At 44.5% G+C, this 24,390-nt stretch overlaps 1 protein-coding gene across 17 annotated transcripts in view; it reads left to right on the top strand.

Annotated features, from left to right (window-relative positions):
• IL1RAPL2 (interleukin 1 receptor accessory protein like 2) overlaps positions 1-24,390 on the top strand; it is a 391,415-nt gene that overhangs the window by 155,336 nt on the left and 211,689 nt on the right. The window contains exon 1 of one of the 17 annotated variants that reach the window (XM_084534714.1): positions 2,498-2,599. The exons of the other annotated variants lie outside the window; for them this stretch is intronic. The gene's annotated coding sequence lies outside the window, so the exon portion shown is untranslated. Of the gene's footprint in view, positions 1-2,497; positions 2,600-24,390 lie in introns of those variants that run through there. 17 annotated transcript variants of the gene reach the window in all.

Genomic DNA, 24,390 nt, shown 5'->3' with positions numbered 1-24,390 from the left:
TAAATTCTTTAAACCGATGATGTTTGCCACAACTTTCATCTCGCTCAAGTACTTCACTGGGTTGGGCAAACTATGTGGGCTCGTGTATGAGGACATGAGCAGTCTGTCTCTCTTTTGTTCTCGCTTATTTGGAGAGTCCTAATGAGCCTTGATTGGGCTTTAGGCTAACAGCTCTCCAAGTGATTCAGACTTGTGGGGAACAATTATTTGTGAGTGCATTATTGCTTTATCTTCATTACTGCCAAAATCTGAAGGGTACTATTACTGTAAGCTGACTGTAATAAGTTGCTTCTGATTTTCTTTTAATTAGTGAAATGTTACCTCCTGAAACGTCGGCTAATGCCAATTAAGAAAGCATTGTGAGATGGGGCTGATGCAGTAGCACTGGAACTCCTCTCTGCCTGAAGAAAGTGAGAAAAAGAAATAGCAAAGGATGCTTGTTCCTGATGGGTTTGCCTTCCTTGCACTCTCTGTCATTTAGTAAGTGTCCAGAGGGACACAGATGTGATTGCTGGTGGAGGTTTCTCTGGGACAGACGTTCCTCTAACCCTGAGTACTTCTTCCTCATCCAAGGAGCGCAGGGCTTGAGTGTGAGCAGGCGATGGGGAGCAGCAGCGTGCCTTCCTCCGTGCTGATGACAACCTTGGATGAAGCCATGAACCATCACAGGGGCTGCTGGGGCTGAAACAGAAACACAAGCGTTAGTTGTCGTCGAGCGCGCTTGGCATGGCCTGTGGGTTTTTTTTTGTTGCTGTTGGACATGACATTTGCTGTTGCCGACCTCTTGGGTCAGTAAGCAGGAGGTGAGAAGGCTTCTGGAGCTAAATGCAGTCACACATCAGCAGCTTAAAGCAAGCCGTGTGCCCCTCGCAGGGTGGTCTCCTGGGCTCTCAGGGAACAGCAGGCCTTCCGACACGTGGCAGGGCTTATGTAAGAGTCAGTGCAAATAGGTAAAAGCCGGCATAAATAAACAAACTGGCGTGCCGTTGTCATTATTTTTGCAGGCTATTTGAAAGGCAAATTATGTTTCTATAGTAATTCCCTCTATGCAGTGCAGCTCTCGTTCCTGGCTGTCAGTAACCGGTTCATTAAGAGCTAATATTAAATTTGGTAGCGGATACGAGGAATGGGCCCCTGAGCCACTGATTAAAAAGCAAGGTAGGGAAGGCCAAAGCATTTAATTGGAAGCATGAGAGCTGCTAATCCTTTTGTTTTCCTCCAGCCAACAAATTGTTGTTGCAATGGAAGGGGGAGAAGGGCTGTGCTTTTAGAGAACAGAAAATGCTTGTGAAGAAAGCCTTCAGCTGGCTCTTACGGCCCCAGTGGCTGCAGGAAAATTTAGGGGGAAAGGACAGCTGGGACAAAACCCAAGTGCTTGGGCTATCGCAGCACAGAAATACGATGGGTTGGAAATAAGCAAATGACAGATAATGCACACTGGTGGCCGTGTGCTCAACGCCACGCAATTTTGGGTAGTGACATTAATGTTTGAGAAGCATTTAGCAGCATCTCGGGGAAGGCTCTCGCGGGCAGCAGAAATGGCTGGCTGTGCTCTGCCTCCTGGTTCAGCAGCTCTCTGACAGCACTGCGTTTCTGTCGCTGGTGTTTTTGGTGCACCTTTTATTCAGAAGGGCCGTGAAATGCTTTTCTGGAGCTGATGCCTGTGCCGGAAGGGAGCGCAGCCGCTTTGCTTACCCAGTCCTAGCCACCCAGCAGCTTTGTAGCAGCACCTTGGTAAATGCCCGGTGTGGAAAAACGCTCCTACAGGGCTGGGGATTGCCCCTTTGTGTTGGTGCACAGTCCTTCCCTGACTGCTTGCGTGTTGCCTGTGTCTCTGACCTGGTGGGCATGGATGGGACAGGGACGAGCTTCTGACTTGTGTGCCTGCTGGCAGAATGGTGCCAGCCAGAGCCGGGCCTTTAAGCATTAACTCCTGAAGGTGAGAAGTACTCATGGGGAGTGGTGTAAGGGGAGGAGCACGAGCAGATGCCTGGGTAAACGGAGGGAACCTGCTCTCAAGGGACCAAGCAGGAAACAAAGGGAGCACTGACAGGGCACCCCAAAACATGGGCTGTGGTGTTCAGGCATGGTATGTCGGGTAACAACTGAGCCATGAGCATGGCAGGGGGATCCAGTGAATAGTTAAGCTACAGACTCTTTTTTTTTTTTTTTAAATAAGAGAGAGAGAGAACATATAAATATATAATAGCTATAAATCACTGGGTTATTCAATTATTCATACCCATACAAAAACCCTGCATTTATTTTAAGAGAGGAAAAACCAAAAGGGATTATTTCTCCTAGTTATTTTTTAATATAAGCAATGGAGGAGAAGTAGTAAATGATCTTTGTTTTGCTTTCTTTCACTGAATTTGTAGTGTTCGGTCCTTTTGAGTGCTTTAGTAAATCAGTTCACTGGCAAATTTTTTTAAATGATAGCATTGCTTTTCCAGCCAGTGCACAGAGCAATTGTGGAAAACAATTTTTCCTTCCCCAAACATGTGTTCCTGATGGACACCAACATAACCTTTAGGACAGGGTGGAAATTCTCCTACCTGCTGTGGACTCATCAGTGTCATATACAAGGATGATTCAGTGAGTAAGTGCAAATAAAAAGAAGTGAGGAATTTGGAGCCTGTTAGTATTCATGTTGAAAAAACTGAGATTAATTAGATAAATGATTCAGTATGAATTATTTACTTAGATCCTTGTAATGGGGCAAAATTTCCTCCTGCTGTAGCGTCGCTGACCTCAGGGAAGGTGAGTCACTGCACCAGGGAGCTTTGCCTGTTACTTCCTTATGGGAGTATTGGCCCAGATTTAGCACCCAGGTTTTTTTTCCCCTGTTAATCTCAAATTAAATGTCTGGCAATAACGATTATCTGGCAGTGGAGAACATGTCAAGTTGGGAAGCGTGTGCAGCACCAGCTGCCGCAGCGCTGAGCTGACCCCCGTGCTCCTCACTGTATCCAGCCTGCAGGAGCTCTGCAGAGAGGAATCTGCTCCTAAACCTGAAGAACGAATTTCTCCCCACCCGTTCCATCTCCAGGCTCCCCCCAACACTTAATTGTTGATAGCACAGCGTCCTCTGACCGATGTCTCCCTCTTATTGCTGTGGGAGCTCATCTCCTCGTGCTGCTGAAGCGGTGATGCTTGCGGCGATGCGCGGTGAGTGACTCGTGCTGGGAGCACGTTACCTGCACTGCCGAGGGGCAGGCAGGGCTCGGTACAGACACCGGGTCTGCTGGCACCCATGCAGCACGCCTTTGCTTTTGCATAAGCAGGATCTTTAATGCTATTTAATGTAGCTTTCCCTTTATGAATTATGTAGGTCTGCGTTTCACACGCTGTGCTTACAGCACTGGAATTTTAACCAGCCCTTTCTAACTTCTGCTGGGGTTTTGGTGCTGCATCAAAGACCTCCAGCTCCTTCTTCTCCAAGTAGCATCAGCCTTCAGCTAAATCCGGGACATATTTTCCCTTCGCAGTTTTGTTCACCCCAAACGGTTGTTCTGGTCTTTACTAAGAGAATCTGGAACTGAACTGGAATAGTTTTTGGAAGCGGCCCTTTAAGAGTCCTCCTTCCTCTGGCTTCATGGGGAAACAGCATTTTCCCTTTAGCATCCCTTCTGTATATTTATACACCTCCTTACTGTGTTACGTGTTTACTCATTTCTCAACATAAACTATCTTCAGAGTGTTGATTAAGGCACTGAGGGGGCTGATCCAGAATTTTTTGGGGTCGGGTGGACCCTTTCAGTTGATCTCCATGAGAACGGAGTAGGATTGATAGAAGTGGCAGAATGCTAAGTAAGTCCCCGTCTGCTCCCATATCAAGCCGAGCCCTAATTCTTTTTGAATATGGTTGAGCTCTGTCAGGTGAACCAGTCACTGTAATGGCCCTTGCAGTTTGGGAGAAATAATTAGTAACAATGGGGAACCCAGGGGTTTTAGCCTTCCTGTATGGCTCTTCCCTGATGCCGAGGAATGATCTCCACTTGACGCTTAGGCGAGGTTTCAGGTATTTTCAATCTAGAGACTGGAAGTTAGCATGTTCTTCATTTCGTGTATTACTTTGTCCATTGTCTCATTGCACATAAACTGTGTAGAAACCACTCTCCAAACAGGGCTTGGCTGATTCTTGAACCTTACAGGGTTTCGTTCTGAGAATATTCAGGAATTTAAATTTTGAAAATAAATGAGTAACAATGCAAGCATGAGCTAGGTGTATGCATGCTCACTCCTGTGTGATTTTAGTCTTCAAGCAGAACATCCAATAATTTATTGAACTACAAAATTAAAGTTTTGGTAGCACTTTCATGGTGCTGAGTGCAATCTAATTGTTCTGGTAGCTAAAAAATAGGCCGTTCTTCAGCTGCTGCTTGTTCCTCCCGATGATTGTGTGACTAAATGTGAGGAATCGTTTTCTTTCGGGGTGAAATGATGAGTCCTCACGTGAGTATGCAGACACACTCCAGAGTACTGTGCGTGTTTTCTCCTTCTGTTCTGTGTTGCTATAACTAAAAAAAACAACATAAAATTATCCAGTATTTACCTCTGTTGACTTCCTTCGCTGGTCCTGTCTCAGAGAATACAGGCAGTGTGGTTTAATATGGACAAGAAAGGACTTCTGGACCGGCCCCGTGGCCCTTCACTAACATTTTGAAAGCTATTTCTTCTCAAGTGCTTTGAAGCCCCGGTTCTTGACACTCAAGTTAAATATGATGGAATTAATTTTGGAGATGGGCTCATCATGAAAAGCAAGATAGGATCAGCTCCACGGAGAGTATTCCGGTTAGTACGTTAACTTTAATTATATAGAAAAAAGATCTGTTTAACCCTGATAAGTTAGCACTTGTCATTGCTGTAGTTTCTCTTGGATGTTCTCCAGAGCAGGTAGGTTAGCTAATTTTAACACGTGAATGGAGAAGAGAATATCATTAATACCCTTCCCCCAAACAAAACTATTTAACACTACTTGGAAGAGAAAATTATAGGCTGCAAACAAATGATACTTTTCACACCTAGACTTTACATGGGCCTTTGAATACAAAATTGAAACTGCTTTCTCTTGTATTCCCATAGCAACGAGAAAATAGTAACACAGATGTAAAGCGATATATCGGTGCCATTCCGGCTCTCCTTTCCTGTGGGTAGCCTTTCCCTTCCTCTCGGCTGCCGTGCGGTATCGATCTGCTCCTGTTCAAAGGTTCTGTGGCTCAGGGCTACTGCAGGATGTTCCTGTCTTTGTGAGCCTCTGGTTTCTGATGCTCCTTCACCAGGACGTGGTGTCTGCAGCCTCAGGAGCAGAACGAGAGGCTTCCAGACCAGAGAGGAGTTCAGTGAGTGCCCCTGCAAGTAGCTGCAGGCCAGGACGGCAGTCGTCCTCTGCCACTGCTGGCACGAGGCTCTTGGCCTGGCAGCAATCGCACTGAACTTTGGGGTTTCCCACCGAGCTGAGGAGTGAAGGATAGGAAAAATGTACTCCTCAAAGTTGTTTAAAACTTGGCTTACAACTTGGGATGTATTAAGTTAATTCAAGAAATGAATGAATGCCCGGTGCCTTCTGGAGGCCTTGCTAGCTTTGTAACAGAGATCCATTGGCAGAGCAGGTGCTGGTAGCGTGCACCTCATTGTTTTCTTGTTTGTGTTTGCAGTTGATTCATGTTTGATGCTACTTCAGTCTATGTTCTTGGCAATGCAAGTTGTTTTCATAGTAAAGACACTTCAGAGGTATTGATATTTACAGTATTTCTAGAAAGGTGCTAGCTCAAACTGGAAATCTCACTTCTAAAATTCCAGTAAGTTTATTTTTTTTATTATTATTTTTTCTCCTTTCAGTGTAGAAAACATTCTCAAATAATGCCTACACGAAGGCAGTATTGAGAATCCTGATGTGAGGTACGGATATTTTACCATGGAGTTACTGACACCAGAAAGGTCAGAATGTTTTGTTTCAGTGCCTGTTGTATCGTGAGCTATGCTTGTGCACAAAGTGAAGTGGGTTGGCCACATGCTAAACCCCGAGTGGAGTATTTTTGACACCTTCAAAATCAGAGTCCAGTCATTTCTCTTACAAAAGGTTAAGGAAAGGTTTTCGTTTAGTCGGATCATAACATCAGAAGAAAAGAAAAGCCACTGAAACCTGTGTGTGCATAACCCGCCTGGTTTTTTATCCTTCCTGAACTCGTGGCAATGATACCACGTACTCCTCGTTCCAGAGATGGACAATGTATTGTGTCAAGTTTGCAAACTTCTGGCAGCATTGAACGTGTCCTTGATCTTACATTATGAAAGAGACTGAATTGTAGACCCTGATTCATCTTTGCTGTACCTTTTATCATGCTGTCTTTATTTTTGTGTCATCTCTACCTTTGCTTTTGCTTCTCTTATCTAAGTAGTCCCAATGTCTTCAGTCTCTACTGATACGGAAGACTTTGTGTAACTTTAATCATTTTTATTGCCAATCTTTGAATCTTTTATAACTCTGCTACATCTCTTTGGAAATGGTGTGACCCGAATTGAATGGGACACCTCACCCTTTTGTGTGCTCTCCTCCCCTTTGAAGCACATTTTGAACTTAATATTTCTTCTTTCTTTGATGGCAAGAAAAAGATTCATTCAGCTGGGCAGAGACAGTATCTGTTTTGAATGGGCAGATTTATTTTTCCTTGCAAAGACTTCGGGCATGTCACTTACAATCAAGTGGAAGGCAGTGCCAGTAGCATGCAAGTATTGTACCAAACGTGGAAGTACAAGCTCCTTTTGAATAATGCATTATTTATTATGCATTAAGCTATTAATAGAGTGAAGAGTCTGAGATTGCCTAAGACGAAAGCCTGGAACTTGGTTGGAAGGGAAAAGGCTGTTGTTAACTGAAACTTTTTTGAATGTGTTTTCTCTGACCCACATTTTTGAGGAACCTCTGATTTATTTGAAATGGATTTCAGTTATTTTGGGGAGAGGGGAAGGACTGCTCGTAATTTTTTTTCTGTTTCGTATTTCTCTTCAGAGCCTAAACATCCTTACTGGCCGCAGCAATTGCATATAAGAAAAGAGCTGGCGAAAATACTATTTTAGCTTTTTAAGGCACAAATAAACGAGGCCGAGTCAGAATTCTCTTACTACCTGTGAATTTTGCATTTGGAAGTAGCCATGGTTGGACCCTGACATGGTTAAAACTTCTGGCTTTTCCTATTTAGTTCAAAGATCATGTCCCCGTTGGTGTGGCTGTGCCCCTGTGGATAAGCCCTTGTAAAAACAAGGTCGGGCTGCCTGGTAGCTCCGAGCCGTGGGCTCTCTGAACTGCTGAACACAAACCTTGTAGCGCTGGGCTGTCAGCGCCCTGAAGGATCTAGCTTAGTTTGCCAGATGGACCTGATTTTGCTGTTTCTAGGTGTTTGCATTTCATGTTGAAGCCTGTTCTGCAGAGGTCCTCAGCTGAGCTTTCTGAAGGCTAGCTGGCCATGCTGCTTGTGGAGGTTTGTCGTTGAATTCAACAGACAAAAGTGAAGAAGTGTTTAGAAAGCACTAAAAAGACTGAAGTAAGGTCTTGCTATGCCCAGCACCGGTGGGTCTGCCAGCCTGGAAAAACTCCCTGGTTAGCAGGGAGGCTTTGTGAAAAGGAGCCTGAGGAGCAGATGAGGATCCAGCCAAACTCATGGGGCAGATCTCTGAGGAGGATCTGAAAACTCAGTGCTTACCCTGTGATTTATTTAGTCAAGTCTGAGAATGGTGCTAAGCTGCTTTAATTTTCCTGTCTCGTGGAAGTGAGAAGGGCAAATGATACAGTACTGAAAATACCGATCTTCCCCATCTCATCCTTTTTTTTTTTTTTTTTCCTAGTGCACTTGTTCTTAAATGAGAAAAGGATAAAGCCTTTTTTTTTTTTTCCCCCCCCCCCACAAAGAGTCTCTAAGTGTAAAGAATTCACCGTGTATCTTTTGGTTTGCTTGGTTTTTGATTTTCCAGTGGCTGGATCTAGCAGCACGACTGACCCAGTCAGTGCACAGTGTCTCACAGCAGCATCAGAAATGTCAGCCGAGGAACCAGTCTGCACCATTGACTAACCTAATTCTGGGAGCTTTAACTGGTCGGAAGGGACAGGGATGGATCTGTGAAAACGGTCCTGACACTTGGCCATTTCTTTTTGATGCTCATGGCGTTAACATCCTCCCCTGCCATCATGAATTAGAAACTTTCATCCGTTGGCTTTTAGCCCCCAGGGCTATTAAATGGGATCATCAAATGTAAATGAAGCCCTGGTAAGATCTCTACGTTTTTCCTGATGAAATAATGGCACAAATGTATAAATGAAAATGTAGATCGCTGCAAGGTAGCAAACCTGTGAACAGGAAATAGCATGAGTGGTAGAAGTAGTAGGTAGCAACAGATAAAACAGCAAATTATCTGCTTTCTCTAATGGTATCAGTTGAGTAAGAAAACTGAACGTCCCTCTAACACTTGAATATTTAGGTACCCTGACTACAGCTCTGCAGAGTCAGTGCTGTATGGAGTTACCTGCTGTAGCAGCCACCAAGAAGCCTACAGCTGCCAAGAAGACAGAGTGGAGGTTAGAGAAATACAAACCCTGTAGAAACCCAAGCTGTTCCAGCAGTCTGTAGTTTGCATGCAGCTTTCTCACGAGCCTTACCTGGTCTCTGTAACGGAAAGCAGCTGAAGGGAATTGGACTTTGGGAAACGGACTTTGTAGCACCTGCAGTTTCTTCAGCGTTGTGATTTCCAACTAACTTGATTAAAACGTTAACATGGGCATACGTGTGTGTGCGTAGAGCTGCTTGTAGAGCTATATGATGTTAAATAGACGTGCAGGATTTGATAACAAAACCCTGGTGTGATGGGCTGAGGCTAGTACTCCAGTTATCTTCTAGTACCTGTCCTGCTTCATGTTTCTCACTTGGTATCTTGCATGCAACGGGGAAAAAAAAAAAAAAGAAAAAAAGAGGTTAAAATACCACCTTGTATTTGACCAAGAAGTTCAGATGTTTAAATCTCCTCTTGTGTCTTGTTTTCCAGGTACCTCTTTCGTCGGCTAAATAATTCAGTCTTTCTTGCACAGGAGTTTGTTTTTTCTTGAGGGGTGTGTGTGTTTGTGAGAGACAGTTTATTAACATGTCATGTTGTAGAAACTAATCCTATTACCACCGTTCCCTGTAGAAAACAAGCCCTGGCATGCGGTGCTCACATCACTGCAGGGTTTCTTCCAGCACAAAGGCAGCTTCCACTTCTGGTGTCCTGTCATAATCTCTCTCCTGTACTTCTGCCTCTAGGGCACTTTTCAGCGTTTTGAGCTTGATGTTACAATTTGGTAAATGCTAATTACCACAATAAAGGTTGCTCTTGTATGCTGATTAGGACTTTTTTTTTTTTTAAATCCCTAGCCAAAGTAAGATTACATATCATTGTCATAGTGGTTAAGCCTGGTGAACTTGAGTGATCATTTCAACGTGTCATTTCATAGCGTACAACGTTTTAGTGCGCTAAAGTTGATGTAGATGACTGTAGGAACATGATGAGTAGGGCTGTATGAATCTTTCATAATGAAGCATGAAATAGGATGGAATTCTCCTGGACTCCAATCTTGCAGACACTGATTTAATGGCACTATATCCCCTAGTAAAAGGAAATTGAAGCCTGTAATAAGCACTGAGGCTGACTCAAAATTTGTTGTCAAAACTGTTTTTGAATGACAAAAAGAAAAATAAAAAAAAAAGAGTTGCTAACTCTATATTAAAAATAATCATTTTTTGAGAGAGGAACTTTCTCCTTTGTTTTGGCTTCTGATTTACAGGACTCTTCGGTGCTTCACAGGAGTTGTCGTAGGAAGGGAAAAATAGTTTGATGAGCACTGAAAGAAATAGGCTGTGCCATCCTAACCCAGTAATGGGTCCAGTGAAAGGAAGATACGGGCAGATACCACGTGTCTGACGTGGTGGGGCTGAAGATGAAGTCATCTCTTTGCTGATCCGTGGAGTTTTAAGGAGATGCAGAGGAAACCTGGAGATCATTGAGAGGCTTTGGAAGGACTCAGTGAGCTTCAGAGCATTGAGCAGAGAGCAGCCAAATTGGGGTGTGCTGCGAGCAAGTCCTGTGAGTGAAGGGGTAGTGTGGCACTGGTAATGAGCAGTGAGGCTGCAGTTCTTCAGATCTGGGAGTCAGAATCAAGATGTTTCTTGGGCTGCGTGACAGCAGGGGGTGATTCGGCTTGAAGAGAAGCCGGGGTTAATGGAGAAATCTGAAAAACACAGTTATTTCTGCTCTGGAGTCTCGTGTATGCTGCCGTTTACTGAGCTCAGGAAAGAAGCCTTAAAACTGGGAAGGCAGAGAGGAGTTACTGGGATAATCAGGGCAGAGGGAAGCCTTGGTAATGAGATGAGACAAAATAGCCTCATTAGCAGCAAAACGAAGCCTGTAAGGTTTGGAAGAGGAGCAAAAGTTCGAATAGTAGTAAAGGTCAGCAACCCAAACTGAAAGTTGCATGAGCAAAACCAGTTGGTGAAAATGCAGTTGGAGTGTCTGTAATAACCTAAGTTTTCTTGAAATTTGTACAGGTGGTTCAAAAATTTCGCACATGGAAACGCACATCTCAGTTTAACCGTTTGGAAGTAATTCACGGGAAGTATATTCCTCTGAAACTTCTCCTTTTTTATCAAATCAGCATTTTTGAAGTAGAAAAGTCTGAATGTCAAGTGAGTCAGCTTCAGAACAGTGCGCCAAACTGTGTTATTAAGTTAAAAAGGGGAAATAATAATTGAAGATGATCCGCTCTGTCTGTGGGTATTGGATGTGCTTACGCTTGCCAGAGTCGTCATCCTGATTTAGGAAAACATGAAAATCGTTGTGAGGTTAAGGGAAACGCGATGGCTGAAGGTATCTGAGTTTCTGGCAGACCTGGGAGATCTGCCACATCTCGGCCACAGTCAGGTATCTCCACGTCCCCTTGCAGAGCCAGGGAGGCAGCAGCATGGACAGCAAGGACCACAGCATACTTTAATTTCACCTTCTCTTCCAACTCTTTCCTATCTGGGCTGAAATATGACCTCTGAAATATTTATGCAACAGATAAACAAATTTAAGGCAGGGAAATGTTCTATCTATTTTTTCCCTGCTTACATTTCCATCTTTTTAATAAACAGTGCTGCTTTTGTCAGGGGTCTTATAAGCATTCATAACGTGCTCAGTCTGTGTTAAAAATGACAAAAGTCTTGTTATCTTGTTTTTGTTGACCTTCCTCCTAAAACTGATGTGACTGATGACATAATAGGTAATAGGGAGAGATGGTGTATTAATATTTAATGGGGATAGATAGGTTCATTACTGAAACATGTGAAATGCTCTCACAGCTGTCAGCTGTAATTACTGCCTCTGTCCAAAAGGTACGGACACATTTGTGTATTTATCGAGTCAAGTTAGAAAGTCGAGATGGTCAAAGTTAAGTACTTAAATAGCTTGTGTTTGTCAGAATTGACCATTATTGCAGGGCTTTAAAAACAGGGCACGCTTCAGTGCGTAAGGAATTTAGTTTTTAGCCCTTACTAATCCATCTTGTTTCATCAGCTGGATGGATCTTCGTGCGGCTTTCAGAGTCGGTGATGATCTGAGATGCAACAAGCTCTGTAGGAAAACCAGCAGATCAGCTGAGTATTGTGACGACAAAGCCCGTGGTCAGGAGAGCTCACGGTGAGCCCGGTCTGCACCTCCACGGGCTGGTATTCAGCCGGGGCTTTCGTGCCTCTCAGCATCAAATCCTCCTCGTGCCTGGTTTGTGGGTTCTGGGCTTCAAACTCCAGCTGTCCAGTTGGTTTGGCACAACTCTGAGGTATCGCTGCCGTCTTGTTTGGCAGGTTCAAAATATCTGGATAACCAAAACAGCAGAAAGGAGCTCATGAAACTTCTGAAACAGAAAAGGTCTACAACAGATATTACTGCAATTCACAACAAAAATAGCTGTGTTTTTTTTTTCAGTGGCTGATAAAGTTGGTTTTATTTATTTTTATTTGATGGTGAAGTGACAGATTTTATCAGCCCGAGGGGTTCTGTTTGAGCATTTCCATTCCAAAAGGCAAATACTAAAAGCGAAGCTTCCCGAGCTTTCTGTCACTTCTGCTTTCTGTCAGCATAGACACAATCCAGAATTGTATCCCGTTATTAAATAAGTGAGAACAGTGTGCTGGAAGCACGGTTATCCTCTCACTCAGATGACAGAGTTCTTATGAAAAATTATGTATCTTTACATGATGTTGTTAGTTTGATTTGTTATTTTTCCCTTTCCCCTTGAAAGCCCACCTCAGTGCTACAAACTTAATTTATTTGCTCTCACTCATAATGCGCACTTCATAGAAATGTCTGCTAAGGCTAGAGAAACAGCCCTTGTGCTTTTTTAAAGCCTTATGATAGGAATTGTATTTCAGGGGGAGAGAAATTTCCTTATTTTTTGTCAGCGATCACAGAGACTTCTCGAATCAGACTCAGAGCAGGCGCTGGCGTAGCTTTTCCATGCCACCATCACTTGACGTCCCCTGTTTGGCTGCTGTGCGTGGCAGGCTGCTGAGGATTACTGCTACTTCGCTTTTCTTCTATTTTCTGCTTGAAGAACGAGACAGGAAAGTTTAATATACGTAGACTTGGCACGGTTATTATAACAGCAGCGTTTCCCCAGGACGGTGAGTAAGGCAAGCTGCAGCAAGCTGTGCTCAAGTCAGGCCTGCAGCTGTTGAGATGCTCTCACTCAAACATCGCTGTGTGTTCCCAAGGAATTCTTTTACTTTGTTTTGTTGTTATCAAGAAGGCCGTCAGAAGTAGGAATGACTTGGACATCTGTTCTCTGGTTCCCACAGGTTGATAGTCCCCGAGTTTCACATTTAAATGGGTCCCAGAAGCAAGCTCAGTAAAGTTTTGCCTTTTTTGATTTCCCCAGTCCCCCATCACAGCCCTGGCTGTTTGGAACGCAGCCCAGACTTGCTACCCTGCTCATACACCTTCAGTTTCTCCTGGTTTTAGGTTTTCTTAGGAAACCTTCATTTTCTTTGCCCAGTGCTGGGCTGTACTTTGATTCTGTGAAAAACCAGATGTGGTGATTGCTAGGATGTGGTGGATGCAGGACTGGCCTGAAAGGATACAAACTTTGGAGGTGGTCAGTTTGAGTCTGTCTGAGCTAATCTTCTGTATATACAAATACAGTTCTTGTGTCTCTGTAATTGCTGCCTGCCTGTATTAATGTAGCAATTACGCAATTATGACACTTGTGTGGATGTATTGTCTGCATAGTGCATGGTAATGATATAATGATTATAAAATCATTACAGGATATAAGCGTGCCTGTAAAATACAGTGCCTGCCCTGCACTCCTGATACATAGCTGCACTCTGTAAAAGGCCTGGCTCTCCTTGGAAGGTTGGTAAAAATTGTTTATTTTTATCTGCTGTCCTTTGCTGTGAAAAATTTAACCAATTTCCACAATTCAAGCTTTAATGGTTTCCTCTAACTACTGGCCATCTGTTGTAGTGCGGAAACATTTCCTACAGGGATGCCTGCTTTAACAAATTCTTGCCTTTTGCTGTCATATCAACTCAGCATTTCCCTGTCATCTTTCTGTTGGGATAAACTCTTCCTGAATTGACAGCTGTCACACACATGCTTAGGTAGCAATTGGGAAGATCCACTGCCAGATCCAAGCTAAATCCTTTCACTAGTTCATTATATCAGATTAAGGTAGGGACAGAGAAAATGTTTGCTGGGGCGTTTTACAATGAGCTGTAGAATTTAATCTAACTTCTGTGTGTTACCAACATTTCTATAGAGTGAGGCTCCTGACTGGCAGAATGCACGATCCTGCCAGCCGTGGTCATGCCTGATGTTGCAGGCAGGGAGAGTTTAATTTATTTCAGTAGGATGTCGCTACCTGGGGGAGACGTAGCAAGGGGGAAACAACAGAGGTCTAGGAAATAGCGGGTATAGAGAAGGTAAATAGCAATTGTTTGTCCTATTATCTAGTGAAGTATTGCAGGAAATGCAATGGAAGTATATGGTAGGATAAAAATACAGTCTACATGAAGAGATTGCTCTTGCTGGTGGGAGTGTGCTGAAAAATAGACAAAAATCCAAAAAAGGGACAAATTCATGGAAGAAACGCCCTAAGGACTGTTACACCCAAAGGCAACTCTTCTGACTTGGGAAGTCACTAATGCTCGAGTTGCTTGCGTCTAGGAGGATATCCTGAAAAACCTGCCTCGTGTGCCTTCTCAGCCCCACTGCCACCCAGCCGTGACCAGCCGTGGCCACAGGACCCGTGCTTCAACGTGGGACAGTCCTTCCTACATCGCCTGCTCTGTGCTCCGCTCTGCAGCACCTGAACGCGCTGGCTGCACGTTTGCTTGCATTTGGAGGTCAGCCCTACCTTCCAGCATGAATATTTTAAAAAATGAAGATGATGGGAATTAGCACAGAATGGAAAACATCTTTGTTGTGTTGAAAAAAGCGTTGAGATCTCCTAAGATAGTGTGCCATCTGAAACACAGCTCTTCCTCTGAAGCTGTTGACCTACTTTGTTCGCTATACAATTTCTTACAAATTTACTATATTATAACAGCTGTGTTCATGCTGTTCCAGTGTCAGCAATTCTATTATAAACCCCCTTTTTTACACACTTCCGTAATAACTCAGAAAACTTGGGTAAAACGTGGTTCTGCACTAGCATTTTATTCTCCAAAGCGTGTCTGCTTTGTCCCCTTTCTGCTTTGCAGAGCGTGGCTGGGGGCTCTGCTTGAGGGTGGCTAGCAGAGAGATCTGAGCCCGTCCTTGTGGAGAGGAAACGAAGGTCTGCTCTAGTCCTTGAGAGGCCGATGGCAGGCGTATGGTGCGTGTCCTGTGCTGGTTTTTGGGCTCCAACTCGGTTTGGAGTTCCCTGCTCAGCCTCTGTGCTTCGGGATGGGCTCCACTTGTGCTCCAAGGAGGCAGTCCCTGTGGTCCTAGTTGCCCTGCAGGGCAGGGTTTGATGAGATCCCCTCTTTTATTCTCTCTCTCTCTCACTATGGATTTCCAAATTGGTGCTGGTTAATGCTTCGTGCCGGGGCAAAACTACCAGATCCTGTTTGGATTTCAGTATGGGATCCCTCCCTTTGTTCACTTTGGTTGGGCAAAAGGTCCGATGCCTCCAGGTGGATTATTAGGACTGTGGTGTTATGTGACTCTTAAACTTGTTCTCGGTGAAAAGGTCTTACTGACATCAGCCAGTCTGTCTGGGTGAGTGTGGCTAAAGCCTTTGGCTCTGTTTTTGCCTTCAGTAAAATCAAATATCCATAATTTTTTTCTCTCTCTTTTTTTTTTTTTTTTTTTTTTTTCCCTCCCATGTATTTGAGTGCTAGTGATAGACTCAAATTGGAATTTGATTGAAATGCTTGATTTTGGTCAACATCTGGCTGGATTGAGCAGATCAACCTTGATGGCTTGTGAAATAGTCACAGAGAAGACAACTTTCTGTTGAATATTAGGAAGGTAAAGCTGGATTTTCTCTCTTCTGGATTATAAACCAGTCCAAATAGAAGTACTATTTACTCACAGGTCAAATTCTGTTCAAAACTGTGGCTGAACTTCTTTCATCTGAGAAACCAGACAGAAGTGTTATGTTTGGCTGAGCAGTTCCTTTGCTTCTGAATGGTAACAGCAGAGCTCTTCTGTTAAGGCTTTTCATCATGGAAGAAGGCAGAGTTTTCTCTCTTCTGTTCTTTCTCTGAGCAACAAGAAACGCTGTGGTTCTGGGGCTCTCTCAGTAATTGATAGCCCATCTTGGGAATTTTGGGGAGTCTAACTCAATGGGCGTGGATATGAAAGTTACCAGCCTCTAAGTGACAATAGCATCAAACTGTGTTCTAGAGGACAAGGTTGCTCCAAACACTACACACCCCCATGAGACCTTCTGTAGCCGCTTTGTGATCCCCTGGACAAACACTGCTGCATGGAGGTAGCACTTTGAAGTCTCTCTGTCCATCCTCACCTCTGTTTAAATTCTAGTACCTTCATCTTGGCTTCTCTGTCCTATTTTTCTCCTTCATTCTGCTCCTGGCAAAGAGGTTTTGTGGCTCTCTTTCTCTCCCTATTTTGACTTTTCTGTACGTCTCAACTGCCAGCCAATTTGTTGCTTTGGGCTATGCTGCTTTTGTTAGTCAGGTTCAGCTGCAAAGCCTGCATGGCTCAGAATAATAAGTAGATAGATAAGGGTGCTCTCCTGAACCTCCAGTTCTGAAACCATCTAAATACCAGTGTTACTTTGACATCTGTGTGTGTTGTTCTGTGCCATAGCTTCCATGGGAAAGAAATCCCGAGTACTAAAGCGATAACATGACTGGGATTGAACCATAATGTTTTCAAGGGACTCTGCCTTCCCTTTTCAGAAATGATCTATTTACGAGGAGGCAACATTGAATTGATTTTTGAGAGTCAATGACTCGGTGTCGAAAAGGCTCCAGAAAGCGGCACTTAATTGCTCTGCGCAACCCAGCAGCTGATTTTCAGTGTGAGTGACTTCCCGGCCCAAAGTTTTGGTCTTGAGCTTCCAGCAATATTGATAACCAGCTTCACAAGTTAATCATAATGCTCTGGGGCTCTTTAAGCAGTTTCCTGTCTTGTTCTAAAATTTGCCTTTTGTGTGCATTTGAAAACATCAAGTACTTTCTGACAGAGGAAAAAACCGTGTTTGCCTTCTCTTCCATCCTGTGCCTTGAGTATGCCTCATGTTATTTGTTACCAATTTCTTTTCAAAAACAATTCCGTCTCCGTCTTTCAAAGCTTCATACAGCAACATTTCACAACTTTCATTTCTTGTGCTGCCTGTCCTTTGCTTGCTTTTCTATGCAGTCGTTCTTTAAGCAAACAGTAAGCCCTGTAATTTTGTTAGGAGCTAGCAGAACTCTATTCTCTCTCAGTAATATTCCTTCCTTTTTTGGGTGACACCCCAGTCTGTCTGGGAGCTGAATATTTCAATGAAGCACGTCTGTTCTTTGCAGAAGCCAATGCCAATAATTTTTGGACATTTGGTAATAAACACACGTTTTTTGCACAGAAACGGACCCAGGCATGATCTTCGGTGCCAGTCTCTGTCTGAACTCTTCTATGTTTGAGTCGTTTATTTTCGTGCTGACTCGCAGATAAATGTTCATGCTATTTTTTCCCTGGGTTATATAATCCTTATTTAGGCAGCTGACGCAGCAATCTGAGTTGCAGTGGTACTTAGCAAGGAGTGGAGGAATGATTGGAATGATATGTTTTAACATTTCAGAGTCACAGGATGTTCAGCTTGTGCTTCATGACTGCTGAGTAACCTTATTGATAACAAGAATGACGCTGAAATACTGACCTCTTTTTAATCACACAGCAAAATCATGCTATTATGCGCCACTGCGTCTTACCAGTAGGGAATTGGAATAATGATTTACTTACAGGTCTGGTAAATAGGTGCTATTCGTTATCCAGAGGGAAAATCAAATACCCAGAATTGAACCTCTTCCTTGAAAGTGAAATTAATGGAGCACTATCAGCTGTGTTTCAACTTCATATGTTTCGCTTTGATTTCACATTTGCAAAGAAGTTTGTTCACAGAGGACTTAATTTTATCTAAGGGATGCACAATAGGTAATGGAAGACCAACATGCAACAGAGTAAGTAGATTTGTTCTTCAACACGAACAGGTATTTTGGCCACGTGTGCATTTTTAAGGATAGGTAAAACAGCGCCTGACCATGAGCTTACTACTAGTCTGACCACAGCTGCAGGTGGTTCAGTAAATTGAAACAATTCTCATCCAGACCATCTAAGTCAGGGATAAAATGAAATACTGTGTGCTTTTGTACCGTACACTTGTCTGCAGTCAGCAGAGGATGCACTCTTTCCCATGTGAAAGCTTTCTGCTCAGCTGCAGTCATCCTTCTCTTGATGCTGCCCAGCTGGAAAGGAGCTTTGCAGGAAAGGACTTGGGGTTGCTGGTGGGCACCAAGTTAACCTCGAGCCAGCAAAGAAGGCCAATGGTAGCCTGGCTCTTGGTGGTCCTGCTTGGGCAGGGGGTTGGACCAGATGGCATCCACAGGTCCCTGCCGACCTCAACCATTCTGTGTCCCTCGTGGACCTTCTCCTTCAAGACCTGAACCCAGCCCTTGGCTGGTGTGGAGCGTGGCCAAGGGTGGGCATCTGGAGACTGTCCTTGGTTTTTTGGAGCTGTCAGTCCTTGGCCTTGCAGATGTTTTGGAGTTTGAAAGTCATGGGTCTCCCATGGCTAAGATGCTCAAAAGTAATTCTGAACTTGTGAGTATTGCAAACAGTTTCATGAAAGCGATGAAGCCCAGTTTCTTGAAAAACTCTGTGTCAAATTAGGACCTATTTTTGTTGCCGTGGCTGGAGTGTGTTGGTGCTGCCATGAGCAGTGGGCACTCAGCTCATCTTCTGAATCACGGATATTGTGCTGAATTGAAATGTAAGCTTTGAGAAGTACTTAATCCGTAATAATCACAATCAAGATTGAATTTTAAGGCAGTTTAGGATAATTAGCCATTTATCAAATGGATTTGTTTGGGGGTATTTGAAGTGCCTGGCAGCGTAGAGCTGAATTCTTCTAAGTTCCATCCCAGAGCACCCACTGTTCATTTTAATGATGAGCTTTTGTCCCGTAGCTCATTTATAAATGAGGTTGTGCAGGTCTGGGGTTGGCATGTTTAGGCTGCGATGGGTTTGTGTTGTCGGTGGCCGCTGTGTCACAGTCAGAGCTGGGACAGGAGGCGGTCGGTGCCCTGAACTCATGGTATTTTGCGGAACTGCTCACATTTGGTTTCAGAGAAGTCGTGTCCAGGCAATTTGCAGCACCGGAGTGCAGAGAGGTGCTGCAAGAAAGGCACAGGAGGCAGCCGAGCGCTTTCTGGCTCATTGCTTGGCTCCGGGTTGCTACTAAAATGAAGCTTTAAAAACAGATCTTTGTGGGACAGATAGAGCTGTGAAAATAACTACATAAACTCAAATGAGAGCCACTAAGGACACAGATGTGCACTGGGGAAGTGCTCAGCGATGTTGGAACAGATGCCCAAAGGTCACCCCCGTCACCTGGCAGCAACAGGTCTGGGAGGCAAAGGAAAAGGTTGGTGCGGCTGAGCAAGGGTATGCAAAAAGCAGTCAAGGACGGAAAGATGGTTTGTTCTTAAGGAATAAACATGAAATTCATACTGAGTGCAAGCAGTAAGGTAAGACAAGTGTAAAGGCAAGCAGGGAAGTGCTGATGGCTCCTGATGCAGGGAGCTTGCGGTGCCCTGGGGAATGGAGCTGCTCGCTGGGTGAGGAGTCTGCTCTCTCCAACAGCAAGTTAGGCCCCATTGCAAGAGAAAGCAAATGCCTTCTAACAAGGAGAAAGAAGTTCTGGTTTCAGCATCTCAGAAAAGTTGGTGGTCTCCTCTCTGGTCAGCTGCAGATGAATTTTAAGGGGGGTTTCTATGCTGGCTAGAAACGGAGCTGAGAGCCTGAAGGCAACAGCCTGCAGACGTGTCCCTGGGCAGTGCCGTGGCACTGGGGAGGTGGTGGTAGTGCTGGGGAAGAACGGGGGCAGGAGTCAAATAGTTGAAAACAATGATTTGATAAGGCAGGTAGGAGGAGTAGCACGATCAAGGGAATATGGGAATCAAGGGGTGAAATTCCTAACCTGGTTGGAAAAGACGTTTTTTGTGTCATGGGTAAAAAGGGTTTTGAGATTTTTAACTTAAACCCTGCATGAGATGAAAAGGAGATATGAAGAATTTGGTTGCTACATAGTTTTTTCACTGTTGGAATATTTGATTTGAGTAAACTTCCCTTGTGTTCTTCAGGTTCTTATTTCTCATTTTCTTCACAATATTTTATTTAGGAACTTAGTGGAGTGAGTAATGTCAACTTGAAAAATGGAAACCCGGTGCTAGTTAAATGCAGAGAGCTGGTGCTTTGTGTGCATTTCCCAGATATTTCCCCTTCCTCTTCTAAAATGTGAAAGCACTGTGCTGTTCGATTGTGTGTGTACATGGTGCTTCAAAGGACCGTAGAAGAAATGGCTGAGAGTTTTTCTTTTTCCCCTTTTTGTAAACCATGCTTGGTGTAATTGAGTTGGTTTTGCTCTGGCCGTAGAGCCCCATGGGGCAGAGGTGGTGCTGTGAGGGAAGGCGGGGGGATACAAACTCATCCCTCACTTAGAAGTGGAGGCGAGGAAGGCACAGATGTTTTGAAATCACACCGCAGCGTTATCTAATTTTTATGGTTAGCCATTACTGTAACTACCTCAATGGAAAGGAAAGAGAAAATTGGTATGGCTTCTAAAACCAATGAGGCGTTAAATAGGTGACAATAATCTTGATATAAACTTGGAATATTTAACTGGCATGCGGAATACCTGTGGGGAGCGTTACGTTTCAGGCTGTTCTCCAAATACCGAGTGCTTGTGCCATGGAGTTTGTGCCCGCGAAGTTCCAGCTGATCCCGCTCTCGGATGGGGTCACGGGAGCCCTTTGCCAGCAGCATTTCATTTCTCTCCTCTTGCTTTCTGTGCCCAGCTCTTTGCTTTTGATGTTTATACGGAATCAGCTTGTTTCAAGGCCTTCCACAGAAAGTGGTGTCCTGCCTCACGGGGGTTTCCCTTTGGATCACATCCTCAGTCTTTAAAAAGCTGCTGGGGACAGGGGCACTGGGGGAAGACCTCAGAGGCTGGGGATGCCCACTGGGCTCATGGAGCTTCCCTGCTGATCCAGGGTTATTGGAGATCGGAGGTTGATATGTTTTGAGTGACTTCTGGTCTCCTTTTACATAATTCAGATAACAGGATTTTTGCTGCTTTCTCAGAGAGGTGGTTTTGTAGCTTGGCTGTGAGCAGCACCTTGAGTTTAGTTTCCTGCTTGGTTTGGTTTTGTTTTTTCCCAATGTTCTTCTCTTGTCCCAGCTGCCACTCTTGGTTGTATCTCTGACTTCTTAGAGTCCCTGTGCTCAGCCATGGGCTGGGAACTACCAAAGGAGCTGGTGCTCTTTCTCCTCCCGTCTTGGGAAAGGTGGTGGGAAGCCGGCAGCGATGCCAACAGAGTGCTCAGCGTCCCTGCTCACACCGAGGGGGCAGCAGTCACCGTGTGCCCCCTGTCCTGGGCTGCAGAAGCCCAGGTGGGTGTGCACACCGAGAGTGCCTGGCCCTCCCAGACCTGCCAGGCTCTTCATCAGGTAGCTTACCCTTATTTTCTGTTTGACATCATAACATGTATTTCCAAGTAGTAAATGTGTTTTTCATGTTCTTGCAGTGTTGTGTTGTGTGTTACGGTGCCAAATCTTACAGGAATAACACCTAAATGTGATATACAACCAAAATCATGTGCAGCTGAGATTGATCCTTTCCCCTTAGAAAATAGGTACTTAAATGGTGCAAAAACATTTCCATGAAGACAGACAAAATTCCTTTCTGGAAAAACCAAGTTCTGTAAATGAAACAGTGAATTTCCTTTTCCTGTGATGCTCAATTTTCAAAGCCTTTCCCCTGTGCCCCAAAAGCATTTTCTCCTGTGTTTGTTGTGCTCTGTTGTTGAAAACCTACCCTGGGAACATGCAGCACCCCTTTATTAAGTTGCCAAATGATTTTCGCAATCTTATTTTCCACATCTGGTTTTCAAACCTTTGAAAAGGAGCCAGGCCTGGGAAAAGAAGCAATGAATTGCAAATGCGCGCGTCTCGGAAAGTTACCTCGCCTTCTCTGACCTAGAAATGCTCATCTGCAGCAGGGCAAGCGGTGACTCCAGCGAGTTATTGTGGCAGCAGCCCGCTGCTGGGGCATGCCTGCAGCCAGCTGCAGAGCAGGGCTCGGGGAGGGAGATGCCCCGCAAGTGGCCTCCTGGTGAAGCTGGCTGCTGCCTTGCACGCTTGTTGGTTGTAGCGTCTCTTTCTCTTGCTTTCTCTGTTCTGGTCTTCTCAGAAAAAAAGCTGCTCTTTTTTTCTGGTGCTTGTTTTACAACCACTAAATACTAAAATAAAGTAGCAGCTCAATGGCATTTTCCTGCATGGCTCTGTCCGGCAAACTCGTTTCATTTCTGTGTCACAAGAAGCCTCTGGCTGGTCCCCTTGTGTAGCGCAGCAGGAGAAGCCGTGTGGCCGTAAGCCCTTTCTGCCACCCAGAGAAGCAAAGGAGCGAGATGCAGGGCCTGGAAAACCCAAACTTCAGCTGAAGCAGCTACTGACCACCTCCTGAGACAGCCCGGAGGAGAGGGGCTCAGCCTCCTCCCTCGCGGAGCTGAGGGTTTCACTGTTTGTATGGAGAGAAAAACAAACCTCAGCTCACTGCGGTCTGTTGTGTGCTGTAACACAGAGCTGTGCTGTGGGTGATTCCCTAAGCTGCAGCCTCCAGAACCACAACTCTTAAGGGCTGAAGGAAGCCCTGACCCGTTCATTACTGTACGGAGATTACTAGCACTGTACAATTAGTAGTAGCGTGTACAGTAGCAATTAAGAAGTCAGAAGTGTAGATGTGAACAATAGGCCATCTGTTTGACGGAGATAACTATTAAGATCAGTATGAATTTAGATGCTGCTGTACTGCTTAACCCACCCTAAATTACTTCTTGTGGTAGCGGCGCCTCGTTAGCTAATGAACGTTCTGTGGGAAACCCCCAGGACGAACGCTGGCGAAGTACTAGGCAAAAAATTAAATATTGATTATTTTTAATGCATCAATTAAACTTAATCATTCTCTAGGAAATACATAATGCTTCCCAGAAATAATTGAAATCCCACTGCTGGTTCTTATACAAGGTGATTTCACACCGAAATGAGTTGCAGTACAATAGACGCTTCCTCTAACTTATAATTTGTGAAATTCAGAAAGCGTTAGCATATCATTTAGATAATGAAACCTTTACACCCGCCTAGATTTGTAAGTACCAACTTGAGTGAAGGAAATGCTATTTCAGTGCTATTATATTAAATTATAAACATTTGCTGGGGGGTTGATGGCTGTATGTTTAATTTACAAGCTTTTCATTCTGAGCTTTTCATTTATTCTCGGCAATTTAGGAAACTGGAGTTTTAAAAACTCCTGATGGCAGTGTGAAAATCAAGTGCGTATTCACGAGGCTGACCAAAGCCTCAATGATCAAAGTAGTCAATAAATACGAATCATTTCCAAGACACTTAATAACTATTTTTCTGAGCGTTTTAATTGCCCGTTCCTCTCATGAACCACAGTCCGTCTCTCCCCGTCTTCCCCAGTTAATATTGGACCGTTCTATTTAGGAGCTGCAGTCAAACGTCTCCGTGTGAGAATGGAAGCTTAGCTTGGGGTCTCTTGGCAATTCATTCAAATCTGAAGTGAGTATCTGAAGATAAGAGGTGATGCTTTGTTGCAGTAGATCCCAAAGGATCCTCGTTGGATGGGGAAGCAGGAGGATGGTGTAAGCGAGGGTCTGTGTGCTGGAGGGGTGCCCACCCAGGACCCCACGTGGGTAGCTACCAGATCTGGATACCATGCCTCTCCCTGCCCCTCTTTTTGTACATTTTTTTTTGGTTTTTCAAGGCCAGTAAGAACCCAGTGTACAGGTATCGTAGTAATTTGTAGCCTCCTTGAGGAGGAAATGGATTAAAGCAAAGAAAAAGGGTTTTGGATATTGTATCTTTCCATAACCCTCTTGAATTATCAATGACATAGTAATGACACTGCTATTTGTGTCATTACTGTTGTGCCATCAACATTTTATTTGAAAGCATCCTTCCTTCTAAGGGGTTTTATAACAGCTAAAGTAATTTTGAGGCTTAGCACAAAAACCCACAGCATTTAGTTTGAGGCCATTTATTTTTATTTTATTTGGGGGACCATAAGGTGGTCAAAAGATTGAATCGTTACAGCAAGCGGAGTGCAGAGATATTTCAGGGAAGGATTTCCCCTTCCTGTAATTTCATGCTTCCGAGGGAAGAGGAGTGATTTGCAGGGGTCTTACACTTGCTTTTTATACTCCAGGTTAATCCCTTGCACTGTTACGCTCCCCGTTAATACATTGCACTACTCCATAATGGCTCATCAGTGCTTGGTGCCTCATGCAAAGCAGAAATATTGGGAAGCAAACGTGGAGAGACAATGACATTTGTCCAAAGATATGCTGTGAGTTTGAGCTCCAGGTGTCCAACCCAGCCCAGGAACCCTGCATTTTGTGGCTTTCCCCATCACAGCTGCACGCACTCAGCTGGGAGCCCTGGGTTTGGTCCATCCCCTCCTCTTCCTCCACCACAGCTGACCCTGACGTGGTGCTCGTAGCCAAAATGTGGCTGTGGGCGCTGTTAGGGCAGGAGGAGAGGCAGCTGGGGCCAGGCAGCTCTGCACTGGGAGAGGAGCCTGGGGGTGCCTCGTGGGCAGCC

Source organism: Aythya ferina, assembly GCF_964211825.1.
Source record: "Aythya ferina genome assembly, chromosome: 13".
Lineage (NCBI taxonomy): Eukaryota > Metazoa > Chordata > Aves > Anseriformes > Anatidae > Aythya > Aythya ferina.
Note: the sequence above shows the minus strand (reverse complement) of the source record. Positions and strands in the feature narration are given on the sequence as shown.